We start from the raw sequence: 10,569 nt of genomic DNA, 5'->3' as shown, positions 1-10,569 counted from the left end.
AGATTATCACCTTATATTCGGTCACATTCTTAAAAGTCGTTAATATTTCTCTCCATGGGCACAATGTGCAACTATTGCTTGCCCTCTGTCTTAGTCCATGAGGGAAATACAAGATCAAAACACTGGCAGACCCTGTCTACGAGGTCCTAATGGCAGTTTCCGACACAACAGTCTTTCCCCTATGTCCTCATATGGTAGAGAGGACAAGACATATCTCCAAAGTCTTTCTAATCCCATTTATGAGGATCATCTGCTTTCCCCCATTATTCCATAAAGTCCTCACTTTCTTATAGTTTGCAGCATACATTTCAGTATATAAATATGTGGGGGGGGGTGTACAGGCATCTAGACCTAAGTACTTGCTTATCCATTGTTTTTTTCTTAATTATTCTTTATATAATTGGGAGATTAGCTCATTGTCAATGATGTAAAATATAAATACTTTTTCTCAGTCTGCCTTTTGTTTATTGTTCTGTTCTACAAGAAAAGATTTTTTTCAAAGAATAGATTGTGTCAATCTTCCATCTTATGACTTTTGCATTTGAATACTTTTTGAATAAATAGAATTTCCCATTCTTTTTTTTAACAAAGGAAGGTAATAAAAGAAAACTGACAGTCCTGTAGGCCTAAGTGGTATATGCTAGAAATCCAATTTAGTTTTGTTTCAGATGACCATTCTATTGCCAGAATCAATTTTTAAATAGTCCATCTTTTCCAAAAGTGATTTGCTGTTGCTTATAATATGTACCTAGACTACTCGGAATATGTGAAGAAATATTTTCATATTGTATCACTAACAATCATGCACCAACTTCCCACAGTTTTAATTATAGAGGCTTCCAGTTTCTTTACCTCATGATATAATATAAAACGTAGAGTTGAAAGAATCCTTCTCGACAGCAGGTTACCAAGAAGAGACTTGATACCCTATGAGCATATACAGGGGGAGGTAATCCCCCTCAGGAACAGTCATAGGGGAGGGGAATAAGGGAAAAATTGGAGGGAGGAAAGAATGGGAGGATACAAGGGATGGGATAACCATTGAGATGTAACAAGAATAAATGAATAAAAAAAGTAAAAAAAGAAAAAGAAAGAATCCTTCTCTATCATTTTTTGAGACACCTACTAATAATATTTATGCATATTTTTCCAATTAAATTTAAAGTTAGTTTGTCTACATCCAAATTCATATATATATATATATATATATATATATATATATATATATATATATATATATATATATATACATATACAAATATACCTATACAAATACATGCAGATCACATCAATTTTACAAATTGATGGATAAATTATATCCTTTGGTTATTAAGTTTAAGGAAATGAGAGCCTCTTTTGTGATATTCACGGTGACATTTTGAAATTTCTAGTTACATAAAATTTTCCCAGACCAATTCAATAGTAGATGTTTTAGTTGCTGTTGTTTGCTTATTGTTTGTTCTTTGTTTAGGCTGCTATTTTGAGGACTTTTCCTTTGTATCTTCTAAGTGGTAATTAGATTTACAGTGTTATCTTTATAGTAACTCTCCATCCCATAGTACTAGACAGTTTTTTGAAAGTGACCTTATTCTTACTCATTTGTAATTGTCTAGTTGACTCTGGTGGATGTTTATATTTTTCCTTGTTGTTCTCCTGATAGTGCAGCCTACTCTGTTCATTTGCTTTTATTTTCTGCTTCTGATGCCTTTGCATTGTCAGTTGGTTGCGTTATTTTGTTCTCTTGGCGTCTCATGTATAAGCTGCCTGAGTCGGAACATCTCTGCTCTTCCTGATCACAGCACAGGCCCTGCTAAGCAAACACCTATCCGGGTGCCGCTTCAGAGTCCTGGCTTCAGCAGGCAGTGGCGGCGCGTGCCTTTAATCCCAGCACCTGGGAGGCAGAGAAAGGTCAGCCTGGTCTACAAAAACTGAGACCACGATAGCCAAAACTACACAGAGAAACCCTGTCTTGAAAAAACCAAAACAGAGTCCTGGGTTCTGTTTGTTAAAATGAGAGCTAAGATTGTTTTTGCTTTGTAGCAGCAGTGGAGATGGCCATTGCATTTTAAATTCCAGGTTAATTAATGTATTGAGTCATAGGATTTATAGTATTGAATTGGATTTGTGCCTTTCTGTGAGTTTTCTGGCCATTTGTGTAGTAGCTCCTCTGGACAAATGTTTCTCTGGGTTGCTCGTTTTGCACTGGGTGTCTGGCGTTTTGCTGAGTTGGGGAACTTCTTTGTACAAAGTGCGCCTCCCATCAGATAAAGGAGCCGCGGATATTTTCCCCATTCTTCAGACTTTCTTTTCATTTCCTTGATGGTAGTTTTCCATACATGAATCGTAACAAAGCCAATTTTTCTATATTCCTGAGTTTATGGTTTTTAAGTCGAAGCTTTGATACAGTTTGAATTATTATTTTAATATAATTTTATTGGCATATATGTGACAGGTTTCATGAAGACATTTTCACTCAAGTGTACCATGTACTTTGGCTGTATGAATTCCCCACTCTTCCTTTTCTTGCCTCTCGTCTCCCATTATTTCCCCAGACTCATTTCCAGCTTCATGTCCTATATAAATATATGATTTACTCTACCAGTGAACTAAATTCCTATCCCTTTTACATTTTTTATTTATTTTTAAAAATTTATTTAATTTAAATTTTCATTTATGTGCATTGGTGTGAGGGTGTCAGATCTTGGAGTTACAGACAGTTGTGAGCTGCCATGTGGGTGTTGGGAATTGAACCAGGGTCCTTTGGAAGAGCAGCCAGTGCTCTTAACCACTGAGCTATCTCTCCAGCCCCCTTTTACAGTTTTTAATTAATTTATTTATTTGCTTTACATCTCAATTGCGGCTCCCTCGCTCTTCTTCTCCCAGTCCCACCCTTCTTCCTTCTAGCCCCTATAACCCCTAATTTTCAGTTAAAGTCTTGCTCAATTACCCAGGACACCTTTTCCCTGCCTCAGACTTCCAGGTGCCTAGAACAGCTTGTGTGATTGCACCACCCTAGCCTTTAACCACACTGCTTGCCTGTGGCTACCTTATCTTCCTAACATCACTTAATAGGGGCTTTCTTTCGCCACAGAATGGCTTTTGAAACCCTTTCAAAAAGCCAGGTGATAAGGAGGATGTGGGCTAGTGTGTGGAGGGTAAGAAAAGTTAATGTGTTTATGTGCAGAGGGGTATGGTCAAAGTGCACTATATAACCTTAGCAGATGTCATAATGAAGCCCATTATTTTGTATTAAATATATATACAGTAATAAAAAAATTAGTTTGTTACCTACAGTGTATTTCAGTATGAAATTAGATCTTTAGATACATCTGGAGCATGTTAGAACATCAGCTTGCCAGAACTAGGGCTATACCGCGGCTTAGTTGGCAGAGTGCTGGCCTAGCACGCACAGAGCCCTAGGTTCAGTTCCATGCACCATGTAAGCCAGGTGTTGGTGGTGCACAGCTGTGATCCTAGCACTGGGGAAAGGAAGGTCTGGGATCAGAAGGTTAAAGACGTTCTAGACTACACAGCAAGTTTAAGATGAACCTGGGGCCGTAAGAATATTTACCAAAAGAAAAAACCCCTGCAAATTTCTGTTTTTGACCATAATTTTTGAACCTGTTTACCTTAAAAGTAAATTCTGGTAAACCAGGACATACTTCTGCATTGTTCACTATTTCATATGTGTCACAGATTTTTGGTCCCTCATTTCCTCATTCTTGCCTTTTGTGTTTAGTTGATTGTTTCCAGTGCCCAGTTTAAGTTACCCCTTTTTGTGTACACTACACACACACACACACACACACACACACACACTCACACCACCACACAGACAACTGTAACCATACACACCTGTACGCACACCCACACACAGAGACATCACACACACAAAACACACACATGCATAGACAACACACACACACACCACCACCACCACCACCACACAGACAATTGTAGCCATACACACTTGTACCCACACCCACACACAGAGACAACACACACACACACCACACACATGTATAGACCACACACACACACACACACACACACACACACACACACACATTCCTCATTCCTTTCTGTGCTCTTTTTTTTTTCTGTGCTTGAAGTCAGGGCTTCCCAAGCGCTACCAAAGCACTCTCCCAGTAGTACCCAAGCCTCTAAATTCACACTGATACCAACCGACAAATGTGTCAGTTTCTTTTGTGTTGTTGATATCATTGCTTACGTTTTAATACACTACGAACATGCAGTGACAACTCTCATTGTCAACCTAGTTGCCTTGGGAATAAACCAACAAACAAAACCTCTGAGGTGTGTGTGAGGGCACAGGCCAGAGAGTTTCACAGAGGAAGGAACCCCATCCTGATTGTGGGTCACTTCATGCCACTGAGGGGCCTGGACTGAGCAAAAAGGACAAACTGGTTGGAGAACCGGCAGTGACCTCTTTTCCTGACTGTGGCTGCCGCATGGCCTGCCACCTTATACACCGCCACCAACTTTTCCCCACCACAATCAGAGTGAGCGGTATCCTCAAACCCTGAGCCAGAATTAGCCTGCCTTTCTTCAAGGGCTTTCGTCAGGTTTGTCAGTAGTAGAGATTGCTAATTTATATTTTAAATCGTTTACCTTTAAATCTTTGTCTACAAGTCAAAACTACAAAGGCATGGCTTTCACGTTTACCTTTCACAAAAGAACCGGCTTTTCTATTAACCCAGGTACTCACCCTCACTGAAGACAATGCTTCACAGGGTTTCAGGTTCCTGTTGTCTTCACAGAAAGGACCCTGCAGCATCTCTTGTGAGTCAGGCCTAATGGAAGTCGAACTCCGTCTGCATTTGTTTCTCCGGGAATGTCTTAATTTCTTTGCACCATTTAATGGATGGTTTTGTCAAGCAGAAACCTTCACATTGACACCTTTTTTTTGCCCCCCCCCCCCCCCCCCCCGCCGCCCCCAGGTCGTAATAGCTGTGAAGCAAATGACAGAGAAGGCTTCCATTTCTTGGATCTGACTTTTAGTGGAAATCTCACCTTTTAAGGTTGTCCCTACAGAGAACTCAAAAGTCCACCAATTATGTGGCTATTTATTTATTTTTTTAAATCTTGGTCTGCGTGTATGTTCCCCGTGCCTCTGCTGTCTAGCAGAAGTGTGTCTTTGCTACAAGCCTTCTTCTTTTCTGTTCATTTTGTGCTGGAGTGTGAGAGAGGACAGGATATTCATAGAGTTAGTATGTCTCTTCCAAAGAAGGCACAGTCAAGGAGGCCTGTCAGAACCTAATGTCGACTATGAGACTCTTTAGTTGAAGATCGTGGCCATGTCTGTGAAAAAAATCTGGGGGCCTTGGCAGGGCCTTTGTGCATCTGCATGTGGAAAGAACTAAATCCTTAAGAGCAAGGTACTGACTGGTAAGGTGACTCCATCGATAGTGTTGTTAAACAGCACCCTATGGTGTAGTCCGCCCTATTATCGTGTTTACTTTACCCACTCGAATTTAGGCCTCAGCTCATTGACTCGCTTGGTCAGGTTCTAGCAAGTATGTCACAAAGAGAGAGTGACTTGAGACATGCACACTTTGCACATTTTAGCTACTCTCATCTGTGCCGTAGGATGAGATCACACCCTGCCAACCAAATTCAGACAAAAACAAGGAAGAAACTAAGTATCACTTAGTAGGCACAGAAACTAAGTATCACTTAGTATCCCCAGAATCACTTAGTAGGCAGCCAGCACAAGGCATCAGAGAGAACCCAGATGCTGTGAGGAGCGCCACCTTTTTTTTTTATTATTATTATTTTTTGTATTTTCAGTTTTTCCCTTTTATTGAAATAGATTATCTTTTAAAAATATTTTTACATATACATTTCTATTATTACACATATATACAATAAACTACCTACAGCAAGAAGAACCACGGAACAATCGGGAATTATATAAATGTTACATTTTAGGTGGTTTAGCTATTTGTATTTGGCAGCCTTGAAGAAAATGAGGAGCGCCTTCTAAGTAAATATAACTAAATGGAGGGCTCCCAAAGACCTTCTAAAAGCATGTTAAGTTGACTAAGTTTCAGAGCGACTTTTTTCACATCAGAAGTATAGGAGCAGATAACCTGTGTGCCCATGAAGAATCAAGCCACCCAGTATAAACCGTCCGAAGGGCACTTCACTCTCAAGTTCGTTTTAAAAAATATAAGTATTTGGAATTTCTTACAAAGTAGACTTGATAAGCTTGTGGGTCACTCTGGTGGAGTAAGTGGACATGCTAGATTTGATTCCTAGTTAGGAAAGCCCTTAAGAGTATAATCTGTGGCTAACGTCTATGAAGACGAAGTGCCCGCCTAACTGTGATGCCGCAGTAGGCACTGCACGCACCACAGCAAAGACCTCTCTCTCTCTTAGTGGCCATAACGGTCTGTAAGTTCTTGGGTCTCAACATTCAGATATCTGAATGCAAAAAGGAGGCAATCTCAATTTTTCCTATAATTCTCAGAGAAGGTAATTACTGAAGATTACCAGAGATGAACTCAGTTCTACCTCTTATTTACTTTTCTAATCTGTTTACTGGTCTCGAGGTCTGCACAAGACCGTCCCTGTTACACATTCACCTGAAAAAGACCCCTGGACCTCGCTATCTCTATCTCTGGTAGAACCTTTGAACACCGTGTGCTCTCTGTGTGACCTAGGCATTCCCGTAGCTAGCTAATGTTTCACTGCTGTAGCCCTTAAGATTTGTTTCTCAAGATAGACAACAAGTTGTCAGGTGCCATTGAAAACTCCCAAGATGGCACATTTGCCCTGTTGCTTTCCCTAGAATGAAAAATAAAAATGCTCCAAATGATTTTGCATGTATCCTTAATGTCTTCACCACCGCAGTAAAGGAACCAAAACACACCCACAAACTAAGGCCATGCTTTCGGAAGTTGTCTTGCGTTCTCCTTTCCCTAACTCACAGAATTTAGTTCATCAGAAAATTCTACCAAGTCTATGTTTAAACTGTCTTCAATGACAACTGTCTATTCCTTCAGCACCCTCCCGCAGAGACAACTGATCCTCTGCCTCTGCCCTAACTTTATGTCTTTCCACCCAGTGTTCATATTTTAGTCACAATGTTTCAAAATAACTTGCTGCGGTGTGGTGTGGTGTGGTGTGGTGTGAGGTGTGTGTGTGTGTGTGTGTGTGTGTGTGTGTGTGTGTGTGTTTGTGTGTATACGTGTACCATGGGTGTGCATGAAGAAGTCAAACAGCAATTGTCAGTAAATGGGTCTCTCCTTAAGTGGGTGCCAGGAACCAAACCCAGGCCTCAGGCTTGAGGGAAGGGCCGTTCACTTGCTGAGTCATGCTGCAAGCCCCCAACTGTGTTGTTTTTAAGAATTTAAGTCTGAGGTAATTACAGAGTTGCAAAAGGTTTAAAGTGAGTAAACAATCCAGATATAGGAGGATTTATCAAATGTTGGTATTTTACCACTTTGGCTTTCTCACTTACGTACACGCATTTATCCATTTTTAGTTTAGTTTGTGAGGTAGCTGGCAACAACTTGCAGACATGATTTCCCTTTGCTTCCAAATCCTTTAGTATAAATCCTTTTTTAAAAAATGAACATTCTATTATATTATCTCTGTTTAGTCATCAAAACCGGAGATCTATTGTTGATAGAATTCGATTGTCTGATAGGTAGATCTTATTTGTATTTTATAACTTGTCCCAACAAGGTACTTTTTCTGCTTCAGAGTTCAGTTGGAGAATACACCCTGCTTGCTGCCATGCCTCCATCCATAGTCTTCAGTTACCCGGAAGCCCTGCCTTGGGCTCTTTGAGCTTGGTAGTTTTCACTGCTAAGACTGGTTATTGTATTTTCTGCCTTTAAGTTTGCTGTTATCATATTTCCTCTTGTTCCGGCTCAGGCAGACATTTTTGGCATACAAACCACAGTCCCATCCCTGTGCAGACATCTGAGGACCACCCGTGTTTAGTCAACTGTCCAGTGTTAACATGACTGGAAGTAGGAAACATGGTACATTTGCCTCTTGGTGGGGCATGTTGAAAATGGTGGTTCACATCATTTACAATAGCCAAAAAAAAAAAAAAAAAAAAAAAAGAAAGCATAAAAATAAAAATTAAGAAAAGAAAGAGACTGACTCATTGGAACAAGTGCCAGCAATATATATTATTTTTCTCCAATCCATCTCTACATGATTTAGAGTGTAAAATGGTATTATTCACATTATTTAGGGGTGCAGGAACGGGTTAATTTTCTCTATGGATTAAAGAATTAAAAGGTAGGTTGAAATCTGAAAGTCAAGCAAAGCTTAAGTTTATTCAGAAAGGACAAAAATCAAGTTGAAAAGTCAAGCCCCAGGGCAGGGAAGCTGAAATCTCACAGCTGCCCAGGAGGAGAGTGAAGGGAAAGAGCTGTGCTGTTTGAGTGAAGGCTGCGTAGAGGTCAGCCACGTGGGGGACAAAAAGCCATATGGTGGGGAGAACCTTAGAAGAATGTTAAGGAACACCTCCCCGAAAAAATACCTAGGCTCTGGTCATCATCATCAGAAACAGACCAAGGAGGTGTGCAGGAGTCAGGACTTAAGGAGGTGGGCAGACCACACAAAGTGGCTCAGAAGGACTGTGCTGAGGACTGTGCGGAAGGGGCGGGGGAGGGCAGAGTAGAAGTTTAAGGAAGGAAAGTACATTATCTCGTCAAACTTTAATTATTTAAATTGAAAATTTAAAACCATCCCCTTAATGATTAAAGGGATAATTACTTAGTCCACCCATCTGTTCAGTGGGGCTTAAGGAAAGCCAGCTTTCCTATGGGTGATCCTCAGGTGATGGACAGGCCAAACATCATAAACTTTTTAATTCTTTGGATGGCTTGGAATGTTAAGTCTCTACGCAGGCCAGAGATTTCATCCTCTTGATCAGAAAAAAATTAGTTTTCCTTTAATGGGCCTTTTATTGGTGCTGTTTTATTACCTTTTTGAAAGCATTCACCAACTGCGTGTATCCTATCCTTTTGGAGAAATAAAATAACACTCTTAGGCTGAACAACACCTGGGAATGTTCACACAGAGAATGGGGCCCCTACCGCTTCAGCGACCACCTCTGCCCCACTCCCCACTCACCTCTGTCCCTTCTCCCAACTTACCTCTGCCCCCTCCCCACTCACCTCTGCCCCCCTCCCCACTCACCTCTGCCCCCTCCCCACTCACCTCTGCCCCCTTCCCCACTCACCTCTGCCCCCCCTCCCCACTCACCTCTGCCCTGATCCCCACTCACAGCACCCATCCTCATCTCTTTTCAGAAATCCAAATCCCCACTTGCCCGCTGTTCTTGCTTTCCTTGAAAGGGCCTTCCATTCATGATGCCTACGACAGAACTCATATTTATTTCCTCAGCCCTGCTTACTGTCCTGTGTCATGTCACAATTGGCCCCTTCCTAGTCCATAACACAATTTCCAAAATGGAGATGTATCAACAGCCCCGGCCCTGTACCTCCTAAGCAGCTCTTGAACCCCGCCCCCCACTGTTCTTAGTCATAGTTGAAGCTGGTATTTCTTCAGTTGTGTGTCATCTAATAGACATAACTGTTCTATCCACATCCACTGTGCCCACTGTTGCACATACTACTGTTAGATTACTCTCCTTGGAATGCAAAGTGTGACGTCATCACCTTTTAGTCTTAAAAATCCTTCAGGCTTTAATTTTCTGCCTTTAAAACTCAGCCTTAGAGACCTTTGGGGTCTGTCCCAAACCTCACCAACCTCCCTTAGCTGTTCTTCCCATGAGTGTAACACTGGAGGCTCACACAGAACCCAGCGCTTACTGGTGTGTCTCCTGCTGGAAGGGCAGAGATTAGATGGAGACACGTGTGTGCCTCAGACACTTTTTGCTTCTCCTCATCATGTAGCCTTTTGATAGCACCATAGACTTCTTCAAGGAAGCAGATCTTCCCTTGTAGAGCAGACGAGGAATCCCTGAAATGTGCGTGTTTCACAGAACCAGTTACTTTTCCCACACAGGAGTCACCATGGTTGCACTGTGGCCTTCATGTGTCTGGAGACTCCTCCATTAGCACCTGCCTTTCCTACCGGAATGCTGGGGTTCTATTCAGGGTCACTACTGCATCTGTAGAACATTGACTGGCTCTGATGATTTTATTGGCCATTTAAACAAAATAGGCAAGTGGTAAGCACGATCCATAGAAGTTTTCCCATGCACATCCATCTTAGGATTTTGTTTGGTCTTACATGTCATCTGTCCTCTCCATTGGGTTAGTCAAACATGACTCATGATAGTTCCAGTCATGGGCTGTGGGTCCCCCAGGGTCACGTGGCTTCTACAGCTATAGCTGTACTTGAAGTTATTGTTTTAGACACTTTCTAATTTTCTACTTATTCTCTTAGCCCCAAGCTCTGCCTTAACACATTTGCCTAGCGTTCTTTCTTTATTATCATCAGGGCAGACTTGAAGATGTGAAATGTTTAATGACCATTCTAACACAGCTGTTTCAGAGCTTTCTCAGTCCACGTGGTACCTCTAACAATTGTTAATAATTCCTTGTTGTTTGCTGC

Source organism: Acomys russatus, chromosome 10 (genome assembly GCF_903995435.1).
Source record: "Acomys russatus chromosome 10, mAcoRus1.1, whole genome shotgun sequence".
Classification (NCBI taxonomy): domain Eukaryota; kingdom Metazoa; phylum Chordata; class Mammalia; order Rodentia; family Muridae; genus Acomys; species Acomys russatus.
The sequence above is the reverse complement of the archived record's forward strand: the minus strand, read 5'-3'. Positions refer to the sequence as shown.